At 44.0% G+C, this 13,428-nt stretch overlaps 1 non-coding gene across 1 annotated transcript; it reads left to right on the plus strand.

Moving 5' to 3' along the window:
- Positions 1 to 9,906: 9,906 nt before the first annotated feature.
- LOC132521452 (U6 spliceosomal RNA) lies at positions 9,907 to 10,013 on the plus strand. Its single transcript, XR_009540899.1, has one exon. It is a non-coding gene; the product is annotated as a U6 spliceosomal RNA (small nuclear RNA).
- Positions 10,014 to 13,428: the final 3,415 nt, after the last annotated feature.

Raw genomic sequence — 13,428 nt, forward strand, 5'->3', positions numbered from 1 at the left:
TTCACGAGGAACTTTGGTCTGAAGGGCCGGGGGCAAGGCCTCTGCACACGGCCCAGTATGAGCAAGTGAAACAGACTAAACACAAAAGGAAAAAAGGTGGATGAGCTAGGCCTGAAGTGAGATTGCCAGATTTAGGTCCTTTCCAGATGAAATGTTGATCCTCTAGCAACAGGAGTAATGGAAGATTTCCCTAAATCTGCCCTCAAGCATTTCCTTGATTGATCTGTGAGTATGGAACACTTCAAAACTGAATAGTGTGAAGAGAGAGCACCTTCAAGATGGCAGAGGAATAAGACGTGATCACTTCCTCCCCCAAAATACATCAAAAATACATCTACATGCGGAACAACTCCTACACAACAACTGCTGAACACTGGCAGAAGACCTCAGATTTCCAAAAAGCCATGTGGCTGACAGGGTCTTGGTGCTCCAGCCGGCTGTCAGGCCTGAGCCTCTCAGGTGGGAGAGCCGAGTTCAGAACATTGGTCCACCAGAGACCTCTTGGCCCCATGTACTATCAATCAGCAAGAGCTCTGCCAGAGATCTCCATCTCAACACCAAAACCCAGCTCCACTCAACGACCAGCAAGTTCCAGTGCTGGACACCCCATACCAAAAAACTAGCAAGACAAGAATACAACCCCACCCATTAACAGAGAGGCTGCCTAAAATCATACTAAGTTCACAGACACCCCAAAACACAGTAACAGATGTGGTACTGCCCACCAGAAAGACAAGATCCAGCCTCATCCACCAGAACACAGGCACCAGTCCCTTCCACCAGGAAGCCTACACAACCCACTGAAAAATCCTTACCCACTGGGGGCAGACACCAAGAACAACAGGAACTATGAACCTGCAGCCTGTGAAAAGGAGACCCAAAAAACAGTAAGTTAAGCAAAATGGGAAGACAGAGAAATACGCAGCAGATAAAGGAGCAAGGTAAAAACCCACCAGACCAAACAAATGAAGAGGAAATAGGCAGTCTACCTGAAAAGGAATTCAGAGTAATGATAGTAAAGATGATCCAAAATCTTGGAAATAGAATGGAGAAAATACAAAAAAGGATTAATAAGGACCTAGAATAACTAAAGAGCAAACAAAAAATGAATAACACAGTAAATGAAATTAAAACTTCTCTAGAAGGAATCAATAGAAGAATAACTGAGGCAGAAGAACGGATAAGTTACCTGGAAGATAAAAGAGTGGAAATAACTATTGCATATCAGAATAAAGAAAAAAGAATGAAGAGAATTGAGACAGTCTCCCAGACCTCTGGGGCAACAGTAAATTCACCAACATTCGAACTATGTGGGTCTCAGAAGAAGAAGAGAAAAAGAAAGGGACTAAGAAAATATTTGAAGAGACTATAGTTGAGAACTTCCCTAATATGGGAAAGGAAATAGTCAATCAAGTCTAGGAAGGGCAGAGAGTGCCATACAGGATAAAGCCAAAGAGAAACACACCAAGACACATATTAATCAAACTATCAAAAATTAAATACAAAGAAAAAATATTGAAAGCAACAACGGAAAAGCAAAAAATAACATACAAGGGAATCCCCATAAGGTTAACAGCTGATCTTTCAGCAGAAACTCTGCAAGCCAGAAGGGTGTGGCAGAACATATTTAAAGTGATGAAAGGGAAACACCTACAACCAAGATTACTCTACCCAGCAAGGATCTCATTCACATTTGATGGAGAAATTAAAACCTTTCCAGACAAGCAAAAGGTAAGAGAATTCAGCACCACCACACCAGCTTTACAACAAATGTTAAAGGAACTTTTCTAAGCTGGAAACACAAGATAAGGAAAATACCTACAATTACAAACCCAAAACAATTAAGAAAATGGCAATAGAAACATACATATCAATAATTACCTTAAGTGTAAATGGATTAAATGTTCCAACCAAAAGACACAGAGTGGCTGAATGGATACAAAAACAAGACCCATATATATGCTGTTTATAAGAGACCCACTTCAGACCTAGGGACACATACAGACTGAAAGTGAGAGGATGGAAAAAGATATTCCATGCAAATGGAAATCAAAAGAAAGCCGGAGCAGCAATTCTCATATCAGACAAAATGGACTTTAAAATAAAGACAATTACAAGAGACAAAGAAGGACACTACATAATGATCAAGGGATCACTCCAAGAAGGATATATAACAATTGTAAATATATATGCACCCAGCATAAGAACACCTCAATACATAAGGCAAATGCTAACAGTCATAAAAGGGGAAATTGACAGTAACACAATAATAGTAGGGGATTTTAACACCCCCACTTTCACCAATGGACAGATCATCCAAAATGAAAATAAATACGTAAACACAAGCTTTAAATGACACATTAAACAAGATGGATTTAATTGATATTTATAGGATATTCCATCCAAAAACAACAGAATACTCTCTCTTCTCAAGTGCTCATGGAACATTCTCCAGGATACATCAAATCTTGGTTCACAAACCAAGCCTTGGTAAATTTAAGAAAATTGAAATCATATCAAGTATCTTTTCCAACAGCAACGCTATGAGACTAGATATCAATTACAGGGGAAAAAACTGTAAAACATACAAAGACCTGGAGGCTAAACAATATGTTACTACATAACCAAGAGATCACTGAGGAAATAAAAGAGGAAATCAAAAATGACCTACAAACAAAAGACAATGAAAACACAACAACCCAAAACCTATGGGATGCAGAAAAAACAGATCTAAGAGGGAAGTCTACAGTAATACAATCCTACCTCCAGAAACAAGAAACATCTCAAATAAACAACCTAACCTTATACCTAAAACAATTACAGAAAGAAGAACAAAATAACCCTAAAGTTAGCAGAGGAAAGAAATCATAAAAATCAGATCAGAAATAAATGAAAAAGAAATGAAGGAAATGATAGCAAAGATCAATAAAACTAAGATCTGGTTCTTTGAGAAGATAAACAAAATTGATAAACCATTAGACAGACTCATCAAGAAAAAAAGAGAGAAGACTCAAATCAACAGAATTAGAAATGAAAAAGGAGAAGTAACAACTGACACTGCAGAAATATAAAGGATCATGAGAGATTACTACAAGCAACTCTATGCCAATAAAATGGACAACCTGGAAGAAATGGACAAATTATTAGAAAAGTACAACCTTCCAAGTCTGAACCAGGAAGAAATAGAAAATATGAACAGACCAATCCAAGCACTGAAATTGAGACTGTGATTAAAAACCTTCCAACAAACAAAAGCCCAGGACCAAATGGCTTCACAGGCAAATTCTATCAAATATTTACAGAAGAGCTAACATTTACCCTTCTCAAATTCTTCCAAAATATAGCAGAGGGAGGAACACTGCCAAACTCATTCTACAAGGCCACCGTCACCCTGATACCAAAACCAGACAAAGATGGCACGAGAAAAGAAAACTACACACCAATATCACTGATGAACAGAGATGAAAAATCCTCAACCAAACACTAGTAAACATACTCCAACAGCACATTAAAAGGATCATACACCATGATCAAGTGGGGTTTATCCCAGGGATGCAAGGATTCTTCAATATACGCAAATCAATCAATGTGATACACCATATTAACAAACTGAAGAATAAAAACCATATGATCATCTCAATAGATGCAGAAAAATCTTTTGACAAAATTCAACACCGATTTATGATAAAAACCCTGCAGAAAGTAGGCATAGACTGAAGTGTCCTCAACATAATAAAGGCCATATATGACAAACCCACAGCCAACATCGTCCTCAATAGTGAAAAACTGAAACCATTTCCACTAAGATCTGGAAGAAGACAAGGTTGCCCACTCTCACCATCATTATTCAACATTGTTTTGGAAGTTTTAGCCACAACAATCAGAGACGAAAAAGAAATAAAAGGAATCCAAATCAGAAAAGAAAAAGTAAAACTGTCACTGTTTGCAGATGACATGATACTATACATAGAGAATCCTAAAGATGCTACCAGAAAACTACTAGAGCTAATCAATGAATTTGGTAAAGTAGCAGGATACAAAATTAATGCACAGAAATTTCTTGCATTCCTATACACTAATGATGAAAAATCTGAAAGTGAAATTAAGGAAACACTCCCATTTACCACTGCAACAAAAACAATAAAATACCAAGGAATAAACCTACCTCTGGAGACAAAAGACCTGTATGCAGAAAACTATAAGACACTGATGAAAGAAATTAAAGATGATAACAACAGATGGAGAGATATACCATGTTCTTGGATTGGAAGAATCAACACTGTGAAAATGACTTTACTACCCAAAGCAATCTACAGATTCAGTGCAATCCCTATCAAACTACCACTGGCGTTTTTCACAGAACTAGAACAAAAAATTTCACAATCTATATGGAAACACAAAAGACCCCGAATAGCAAAAACAATCTTGAGAAAGAAAAATGGAGCTGGAGGAATCAGGTTCCCTGGCTTCAGACTATACTACAAAGCTATAGTAATCAAGACAGTATGGTACTGGCACAAAAACAGAAATATAGATCAATGGAACAGGATAGAAAGCCCAGAGATAAACCCACGCACATGTGGTCACCTTATCTTTGACGAAGAAGGCAAGAATATACAATGGAGACAAGACAGTCTCTTCAATAACTCATGCTGGGAAAACTGGACAGCTACATGTAAAAGAATGAATTAGAACACTCCCTAACACCATATACAAAAATAAACTCAAAATGGATTAAAGACCTAAATGTAAGGCCAGACACTATAAAACTCTTAGATGGAGCTTCCCTGGTGGCGCAGTGGTTGAGAGTCCACCTGCCGATGCAGGGGACACGGGTTTGTGCCCCGGTCTGGGAAGATCCCACATGCCACGGAGCAGCCAGGCCTGAGCTGCTAAGGCTGCGTATCCGGAGCCGGTCCTCCGCAATGGGAGAGGCCACAACAGTGAGAGGCCAGTATACCAAAAAAAAAAAAAAACACCAAGTCAGAACACTCTATGACATAAATCACAGCAAGATCTTTTTGACCCACCTCCTAGAGAAATGGAAATAAAAACAAAAATAAACAAATGAGACCAAATGCACAGCAAAGGAAACCATAAACAAGAGGAAAAGACAACCCTCAGAATGGGAGAAAATATTTGCAAATGAAGCAACTGACAAAGGATTAATCTCCACACTTTACAAGCAGGTCATGCAGCTCAATATCAAAAAAACCCAAACAACCCAATCCAAAAATGGGCAGAAGACCTAAATAGACATTTCTCCAAAGAAGATATACAGATTGCCAACAAACACATGAAAGAATGCTCAACATCATTAATCATTAGAGAAATGCAAATCAAAACTACAATGAGATATCACCTCACACCAGTCAGAATGGACTTCATCAAAAAATCTACAAACAGGAAATACTGGAGAGGGTGTGGAAAAAAGGGAACCCTCTTGCACTGTTGGTGAGAATGTAAATTGATACAGCCACTATGGAGAACAGTATGGAGGTTCCTTAAAAAACTAAAAATAGAACTATCATATGACCCAGCAATCCCACTACGGGGCATATACCCTGAGAAAACCATAACTCAGAAATAGTCATGTACCACAATGTTCATTGCAGCGCTATTTACAATAGCCAGGACATGGAAGCAACCTAAGTGTCCATCAGCAGATGAATGGATAAAGAAGATGTGGTACATATATACAATGGAATATTACTCATCTGTAAAAAGAAATGAAACTGAGTTATTTGTAGTGAGGTGGATGGACCTAGAGTCTGTCATATAGAGTGAAGTAAGTCAGAAAGAGCAAAAACAAACACTGTATGCTAACACATATATATGGAATCTTAAAAAAAAAAATGGTTATGAAGAACCTAGGGACCGGACAGGAATAAAGACGCAGACGTAGAGAATGGACTTGAGGACACAGGGAGGGGGAAGGGTAAGCTGGGACGAAGTGAGAGAGTGGCATGGACATATATACACTACCAAACGTAAAATAGATAGCTAGCGGGAAGCAGCCACATAGCATAGGGAGATCAGCTCGGTGCTTTGTGACCACTTAGTGGGGTGGGATAGGGAGGGTGGGAGGGCGACTCAAGAGGGAGGGGATATGGGGATATATGTATACATATAGTTGATTCACTTTGCTATACAGCAGCAACGAACACAACAATGTAAAGAAATTATACTCCAATAAAGATGTTAAAAATGATAATAATAAAAAATAAAATTTAAAAATAAATAAACGACTTGCCTTGGCTTCCACTGGAGGATGGCTTATGTGTTCCCTCACCCAAATGCTCTTCCCCCAAATCCCAGTTTTAAGATACTGTATTTCAAAAAAGTTGTTTACTTTTTATCACCCATCAAAACAAAAACAAGTTGATTTAGGATCTGATGACATTTAGTGCTTGTAACCACTCCCTCCATTCACTTCTGGATGTTTCAGGAGGCATTCCTAGTTTTCCTTCCATTTCTCTGACTGTTCCTTCTCCTCCTCCATTGAAGATTCTTCTTTCACTCCTTAAATGTTGGTATTTCTCAGGGTCTGTCCCAGGTTCTCCTCCTTTTCATATATTCAGGCTCCAGGACAACAAAGAAGACAAGGAGAGTCCAAGGTGACCCCCAGGTTTCCTGACTTGAGCAACTGGACAATCATAGATCATTCTAATCAGAGAATCTTTTATTGTAAGGAACAGAGATCCAAACTAGCTCAAGTCAAAAAGGAGTCCTAGCACTTCCCTGGTGGTGCAGTGGTTAAGAATCCACCTGCCAATGCAGGGGACACGGGTTTGAGCCCTCGTCCGGGAAGATCCCACATTCCACGGAGCAGCTAAGACCACACACCACAACTACTGAGCCTGCGTGCCACAACTACTGAAGCCCGCATGCCACGAAGTCTGCTCGCCTAGAGACCGAGCTCCACAGAAAAAGAAGCCACCACGATTAGAAGACAGCGCACCGTAACGAAGAGTAAACCCCCACTCGCCACGACTAGAGACAGCCTGCGTGCAGCAACGAAGACCCAACACAGCCAAAAATAAATAAATAAATAAATTTACTTTAAAAACTGGAAAAAGATGTATTAAAGCTACTTGAATGTACTCTTCAAAAAAAAAAAGAATCCTGTGAGGACACAAAGTGTCTCAGAGAAACACGAAAAACTCCCAGGCCATTGGAAAGGCAAAACCAAAGCCACTTCGAGACAGAGACACTCTCTCCTCCCCGTGGAGTGGCTCCTCAGCTTCCCTGACTACCTCCACCCGCTTCCCATCCTCCAATCAGCCACCTCTGAGTTTCCTCCCTTCCTAAACTTCATCTAGCCCTTTATTGCCACCCCAGACACAAATCAGCCAGTCTTTGCGCTCTAGTGCCTACCGTGAACTGAAACTTAGTATCACTTAGATTCCCCAGAGAGGGCGTCTGATCAGCCCATCTCTCCTTTTCTGCATCAGTTCAGCTGGCCAGTGAGCTCCCCTTAGATGAGGTGCACACTCCTGTGCCAATCAGCTATAACTGGGGGGTGGTCAGGGGCCTGCTGTCCACCCAGCAGGGGCTGTGGGTGGAGGAAGATTCTCTAAGAAGGGAGGTATCCCCAGATGTGCCGAATACAGTGGTATTATTAAACAGACTAATTCTACAAATACTCATTGTGAAAATGCTAAATGCACAGCAAGAGAAGAGGACTGAGGCTTAAAACGCTCCCATTTTGGAGAAAACAGGTTGAAAAGCACCAGCAGAAGAAGCAGACGTTTCCATCACTTTAGATGTGACAATCTAGGGAGAAGAGAATTTTGAAAAGTGTATTCATTTCTTATTGCTGCTGTAACAAATTACCACAAACTTAGTGGCTTAAAGCAATACAAATTTATTCTCTTAAAGTCCTAGAGGGAAGGAAAATGAAATGGACTTTATGAGGCTAAAATTAAGTATTGGCGGAGCTGTGTTACTTTTGAAGGCTCTAAGGGATAATCCATTCCTTGCCTTTTCTAGCTACTAGAGGCTGCCAGCATTACTTGGCTCATGGCCCGGCATCACTCTGCTTCCATCATTACAGCTCCCCCCAGAATTAGACTCTCCTGTCTCCTCCCTCTTTTCCTTATAAAGACCCTTGTGATGACATTGGGTCCACCCAGATAATCCAGAATAATCTCCCCATCTCAAGATCCTTAACTTGGTCACATCTACAAAGTCCTTTTTGCCATATAAGGTAACATATTCACAGGTTCCAGGAGTTAGAACATGGATATCCTTGGAGGGTCATTATTCTGTCTCCCACAAGAAGGATATGTTGGTCACACCAGACAAACCCCGCCACTAGCCTAAGGAACAGCCACTGAATCTCACGCAGCCTCATCTGAGTCCTTCAAAAATATCATTTTCACAAAATGGAAGAAATGGAAACCAAATGTCAAAAGATTAGAGGCATGCAGGTGGTGAAGATGAGGAGGGAGAAATGCTGATCATTCCTAGGAAAAGTCCAGCAAAGGAAGACGAGAACTATAATCTGAGAGGAAACTAAGCGACAGAGTCATTGAGATATGAAAGTTGGCGGCGGGGGGTGGGGGGGGAGACCCCTCGAGACATGGGGAGGCAGAAACAGACCAAGCCTTGAGGGTCCAGGCTTGAAGGCACCTTTGGGGAAATGCCATGGAGGGGCCCCAAGAGGAAGAGAAGTTCAGCACAACTCAGAGTCTCCAGCTGAGGTTGGATGTGGACTCCACCTCCGTGACTTTCCCGAGCAGCCCCAAGGCCTGGATAAAGAACAAAAGACAAACAGAGGAGACAGTTGGATTGGATGGTTTCATGGAGGCTCTGAGAAGTGAGCGATGCTGTGCTGCTGGAGAGAGGGCAACGGTAGAACAGCTGAGAAGGCAGAGAAGCCAGGGAAGGCTGGGGAGTGGAGAACTGAAATGGGAGGGAGAGCCAGACAGCAGCCTAGGGAAGGGCTCTATCAGTACCTGCGGAGTGACAGCACACGCGGAAGAATAAACAGCCAATCCCTAGCCACGGTGCTGCTGGTCAGGGGGTGTGATGTAAGATCTGGGGCCGCAGAGGAGGGGTTGCGATTGGATGGGGGGCGGGGCTGCAGATGAACAGCATCACATCCCTAACCAGGCCACACCCAAGGCTCACAGAGCTACACAGATGAGGGTGCCCGGCTTTCTTCCAGTATCCATTTGGTCACCACAGTCGAAGGAGCCCCTGGCCGCCCAGAAGGAAGGAATCAAGGTTACCTCACCAGCTTCCACCAAGTGGTCTATCATTATTTAGCCCTATATCTTTTTTGCTGGGGTTGGGCTGGGGGGACAGTTTTATACACTCTCTCCACCTGCCATGAAAATGTTTATCCAGGTTTGTCAGATGGACACTGGCAGAAAGCACATTTCTCCTCCCAGGGAAAAGAAAGATGTCACTGAAATTATCTTGGGTTCCATAGGTGACATTAGTACAGCCAGACTGCAAAACATCAAGTGACAATTTTCATGTTAGTTTCTGTTGCGCTAAATGGAAATCCTACCCTTGTGTCGATTATATTGGTGAGAAAATTCCCCCAGCCGTTGGCCCGGCGCGGGGCTGCACCTGGGCCCAGGGGCCACTTATCTGCCGTGCAGGTGAATTCTGCGCAGCTTGGCTCTAGAGGAAAATGCATCTTACATAATGTTCTGCTCCACAGATAAGTCTGCTGTTAATATGCCTCAGACTGCCTTGGCTTCGGCTATTATCACAGATACATGTGACGTACATCGTTTTTATCAGTGTGCATTGTACTTGGGGTTGACTAAAAATAAAAAAGGAAGAGAGACCACAGGATGTCATTTGTTATTTTTTAAAAAAGAAAAAAAAATGTTTGCTACAGATTCCACTCATACCACATATTATTCCCAATGAATAAATTGGAACATCGTGCTCGCTTCGGCAGCACATATACCAAAACTGGAGTGACACAGAGAAGATTAGCATGGCCCCTGTGCAAGAATGACATGCAAATTCATGAAGCATTCCATATCTTTAAAAAAAAAAAAAACTGGAGCATCAAACACGCATTAGTCAAATGTGTGGGTTTTTCAGAATGGACTTTTCCATAGTTCAGTGTGATTGAGTAGTACGTGTAGGGCATCGTGCCTGAGCAACATGCTGCCTGCCACGACTCTGCCCCATCTTTTAAATGTATGGGGTATTTTTTCCCAAAAATGAAAGAAGAGGATTTGGTAATGAATTCTTTTAGCTGAGGGAACGGAGGAAAAGTGGGGGCCTAGTGTGAATCTGGGCCATTTCTGCTTTCACATCCAGGAATTGATCAAACTGGGGAAACTGAGGTAGCTCAATCAGATGTTTGTTCCAACAGAAGCCAGCTTTGCTGCACAGTGAGTCCCAGCTGCACTGTTGGCAGAACTCCTGTCCCTCCTTGGAAGACCCTCCCCCGCGTGGGGCATTCAAACAGTGTGATGCTATTTGAGGGTGTTTGGGTAGTGATCGGACAGTAATATATTTCCTCGTTTCCTGGACCCAGGAAGGCAGAAACTTGAATGATGACCAGTGATGAAACCACCAGCACAGCCAGGCCAGGCCCAGGAGCCCATAGGCTGAAGAAGTCCCAGTGAGTTGATTGCATCCATGTCTCTAGGTCTCGTGTTCCCATGTGTGAGACGCCCTGGGGGGACTAAATGACTAATGACGTCCTCCGCATCAACCATGTGTACAATGCCTAATGGACAGATTTCACCCTCACTCTAATCTGGCCTCTCCACATGTTTCTGGGCTTCCTGCTCGTCAGGGGGCAGCTGAGGTGCTGGCTGAGGATCCCACCTGAGCTCTGGCTGAACCCCATCCAAAAGAAAAGCCCAGATCCCAGACTAGAGTTGGTACTGAGAGGAAGGGATCCCAAAAATGTGGATCTGAGCACATGGATGGAGACTGGAGAGTCCAGCTCCCACAAGGAACGAGAATCTTCTGACAAGGCTGACCCAGGTGAAGCTTTGCGCATCACCTGCCCCAAGAGGGCACGCTGACAGCTCCAATCGCAAACAAGGTGCACAAGGGCTGATGGGGGACATGTGGAAGGGACCCTCTCAATGCTCCATCCAGATCCTCTTGGGTCCCTTCCACCATTTCTGTGCCTCTCCCTCCTGGCTTCACTATGCTTTTCCCTAATGGCCACCATCCCACTTCTGGGATTCAGACCCTTTAATCAGAGATTAGTTTATGAGTCCTGGACAGGACTGAATGCTAGGCCAGAGTCTTAGATGTTTTCCAGAGTTGATCCAGACCACCAGAATTCTCTCCAGCCTGTAACTCATGTACTCCCAGCACGCTCTAATCCCCCTCACCTCTTTGCTCATCCCATGTCCCGACTGCCTGCCTGCCAACCACTGGACCACATTTATGGTTGTCTTCTACGTGACTCGGAGCATAACATGGTTAAATCAGGAACCCCAGTACTCCTCTGTCTTACCCTCAGCTGCAGGAGCCTGGAGGCATGTTTAACAGTCACACAGAAAGTGCCACAGTGCCTGTGCTTTGTCCCAAATCCAAGAGGAAGGCTCTTCTGTCCAATGTGGTTTAAAACGCCCCTCCCACTGTAGATCGTAGCAGCGAAGAATGCTGAGCAGGGCAGAAAACACAACATCCAGGCCCCAGAAACAGGCTGAATGCCCAGGTTTAGGGAGGAGAGAGCAAGAGAGTGTGAGAGCCGCCGCCCAGCACTCACAGCGCCCCCATATCCCCATCCTGGCAGCCTGGCAACAAGTCACTCCTCACAGGCCTGAAGCCAGAGCCCAGCGCTTACTCATTCGTTAATAGACAGTAATTGCATATGTGCCTGTCCATAGAAATCAGCGAATAAAGAGTCAGTATTTACTGATTTACTTTTCACATCTGTTGGTACAAAGATGAAGAGCTTTCTGTCAACAGTAAAAGTAACTCAGTCCAAAGTGAGTCCAGAACTTAACAAATTACACCCTCTGCCTCTTAGTCCATTGGGTAAGGATAGCAAGTCACCGTGGGGCCGTTGGGGGTGCCTTCTTAGTTATGCACATTAAGGCCTTACCTATGTTTGGGGAGAGGATGCTAAGGCCCCATGGGGATGTAGGTATATAACTCCCTATTGCTGATGCCCTGGAGGAGTGTAACAGGATTATATGGTGCTGTGAAGCCACGCCCCTGCCTGACATCCCACGATCTGCAGGGCTCAGGAGAAAGGTGGACAGTCTGTAGTAGGATCTGGGATCTTCTGGGAATAAAGCGTCTAAGATCCAGACTTGCGGCTAAGAAAGCTGTCGGGGTGGACAGTCTATGGGAAATCTGGAACGGGGACCCAGGCCCTAACCAGAGGCCTGAGGCCTGAAGTCAGGGCTTGTGAGGCAAAACTAGAGCTGGCAGGGCACCTGGCTGGGGCCTGTGCTGGGCCCTGAGGGTAACAGCCGAGCAGGCGAGCAAAACTTGAGTAAGTAACTTGGAGGCCAAGGTGAGAGTTCACTCTGCAGAAGACAAACATCCATCCATCTAGGACCAGACTTTGGCAGGGATGCCCTGTGGCAGTGACCACAGTTCGGATCCAGGGGTTAAACCATCTGGGGTTCTGGAACAGCGTGGAGGTGAGATATGGAGGCCTTGAGAGGTGGTTCTCATCACCCCTAGTTAGAGTCTGTGGGGACTCCCCAGGGTAGGTAGAAACAGTAAAGCAAGAGGATAGAATTTTTGTTTCGAGCTGGTGGTGTGGCTCAAACATAAAAATCTTAAAACAGAACAAAACACACACAACACTCCAGTTAAACAGGTGGGCCGTGGAAGAGGCTTGCACAAGCTGGAGGAAGAGAATAGAGACTCTTTTACTGGCAACCCTGTCTAGGGGTTGAGAGGTGGTTCTCATCACCCCTAGTTAGAGTCTGTGGGGACTCCCCAGGGTAGGTAGAAACAGTAAAGCAAGAGGATAGAATTTTTGTTTCGAGCTGGTGGTGTGGCTCAAACATAAAAATCTTAAAACAGAACAAAACACACACAACACTCCAGTTAAACAGGTGGGCCGTGGAAGAGGCTTGCACAAGCTGGAGGAAGAGAATAGAGACTCTTTTACTGGCAACCCTGTCTAGGGGTCTACCAGCCCTGCTGCCATTCTCACTGGAGGTCAGCTGGGGAAGGACCTCTACTGAGACCTCATTCCAGAGTGCCAGCTCACTCCTCCTTTCACTCCTGTCACCTTCATAAAGGCCTGGATTGAAGAGCTCCCCTGCATAAATTTAATATTGATTGGGTCGACATTCTAGAGTCCAGAGTAGCAACCACCTGGTAGCCTCTCTGGCCATCTCCTTAAGGCAACGCTCTCTGCCTTCCACCACTGGCCCGGGGAGAGATGCTCACCACATCTGGCCTGCCTCGCACCCCAGGGAAGAGACCCAGTCTGTTGCAGCTGAGAACAAACCGAGAGAG

Source organism: Lagenorhynchus albirostris, chromosome 5 (assembly GCF_949774975.1).
Source record: "Lagenorhynchus albirostris chromosome 5, mLagAlb1.1, whole genome shotgun sequence".
Classification (NCBI taxonomy): Eukaryota; Metazoa; Chordata; class Mammalia; order Artiodactyla; family Delphinidae; genus Lagenorhynchus; species Lagenorhynchus albirostris.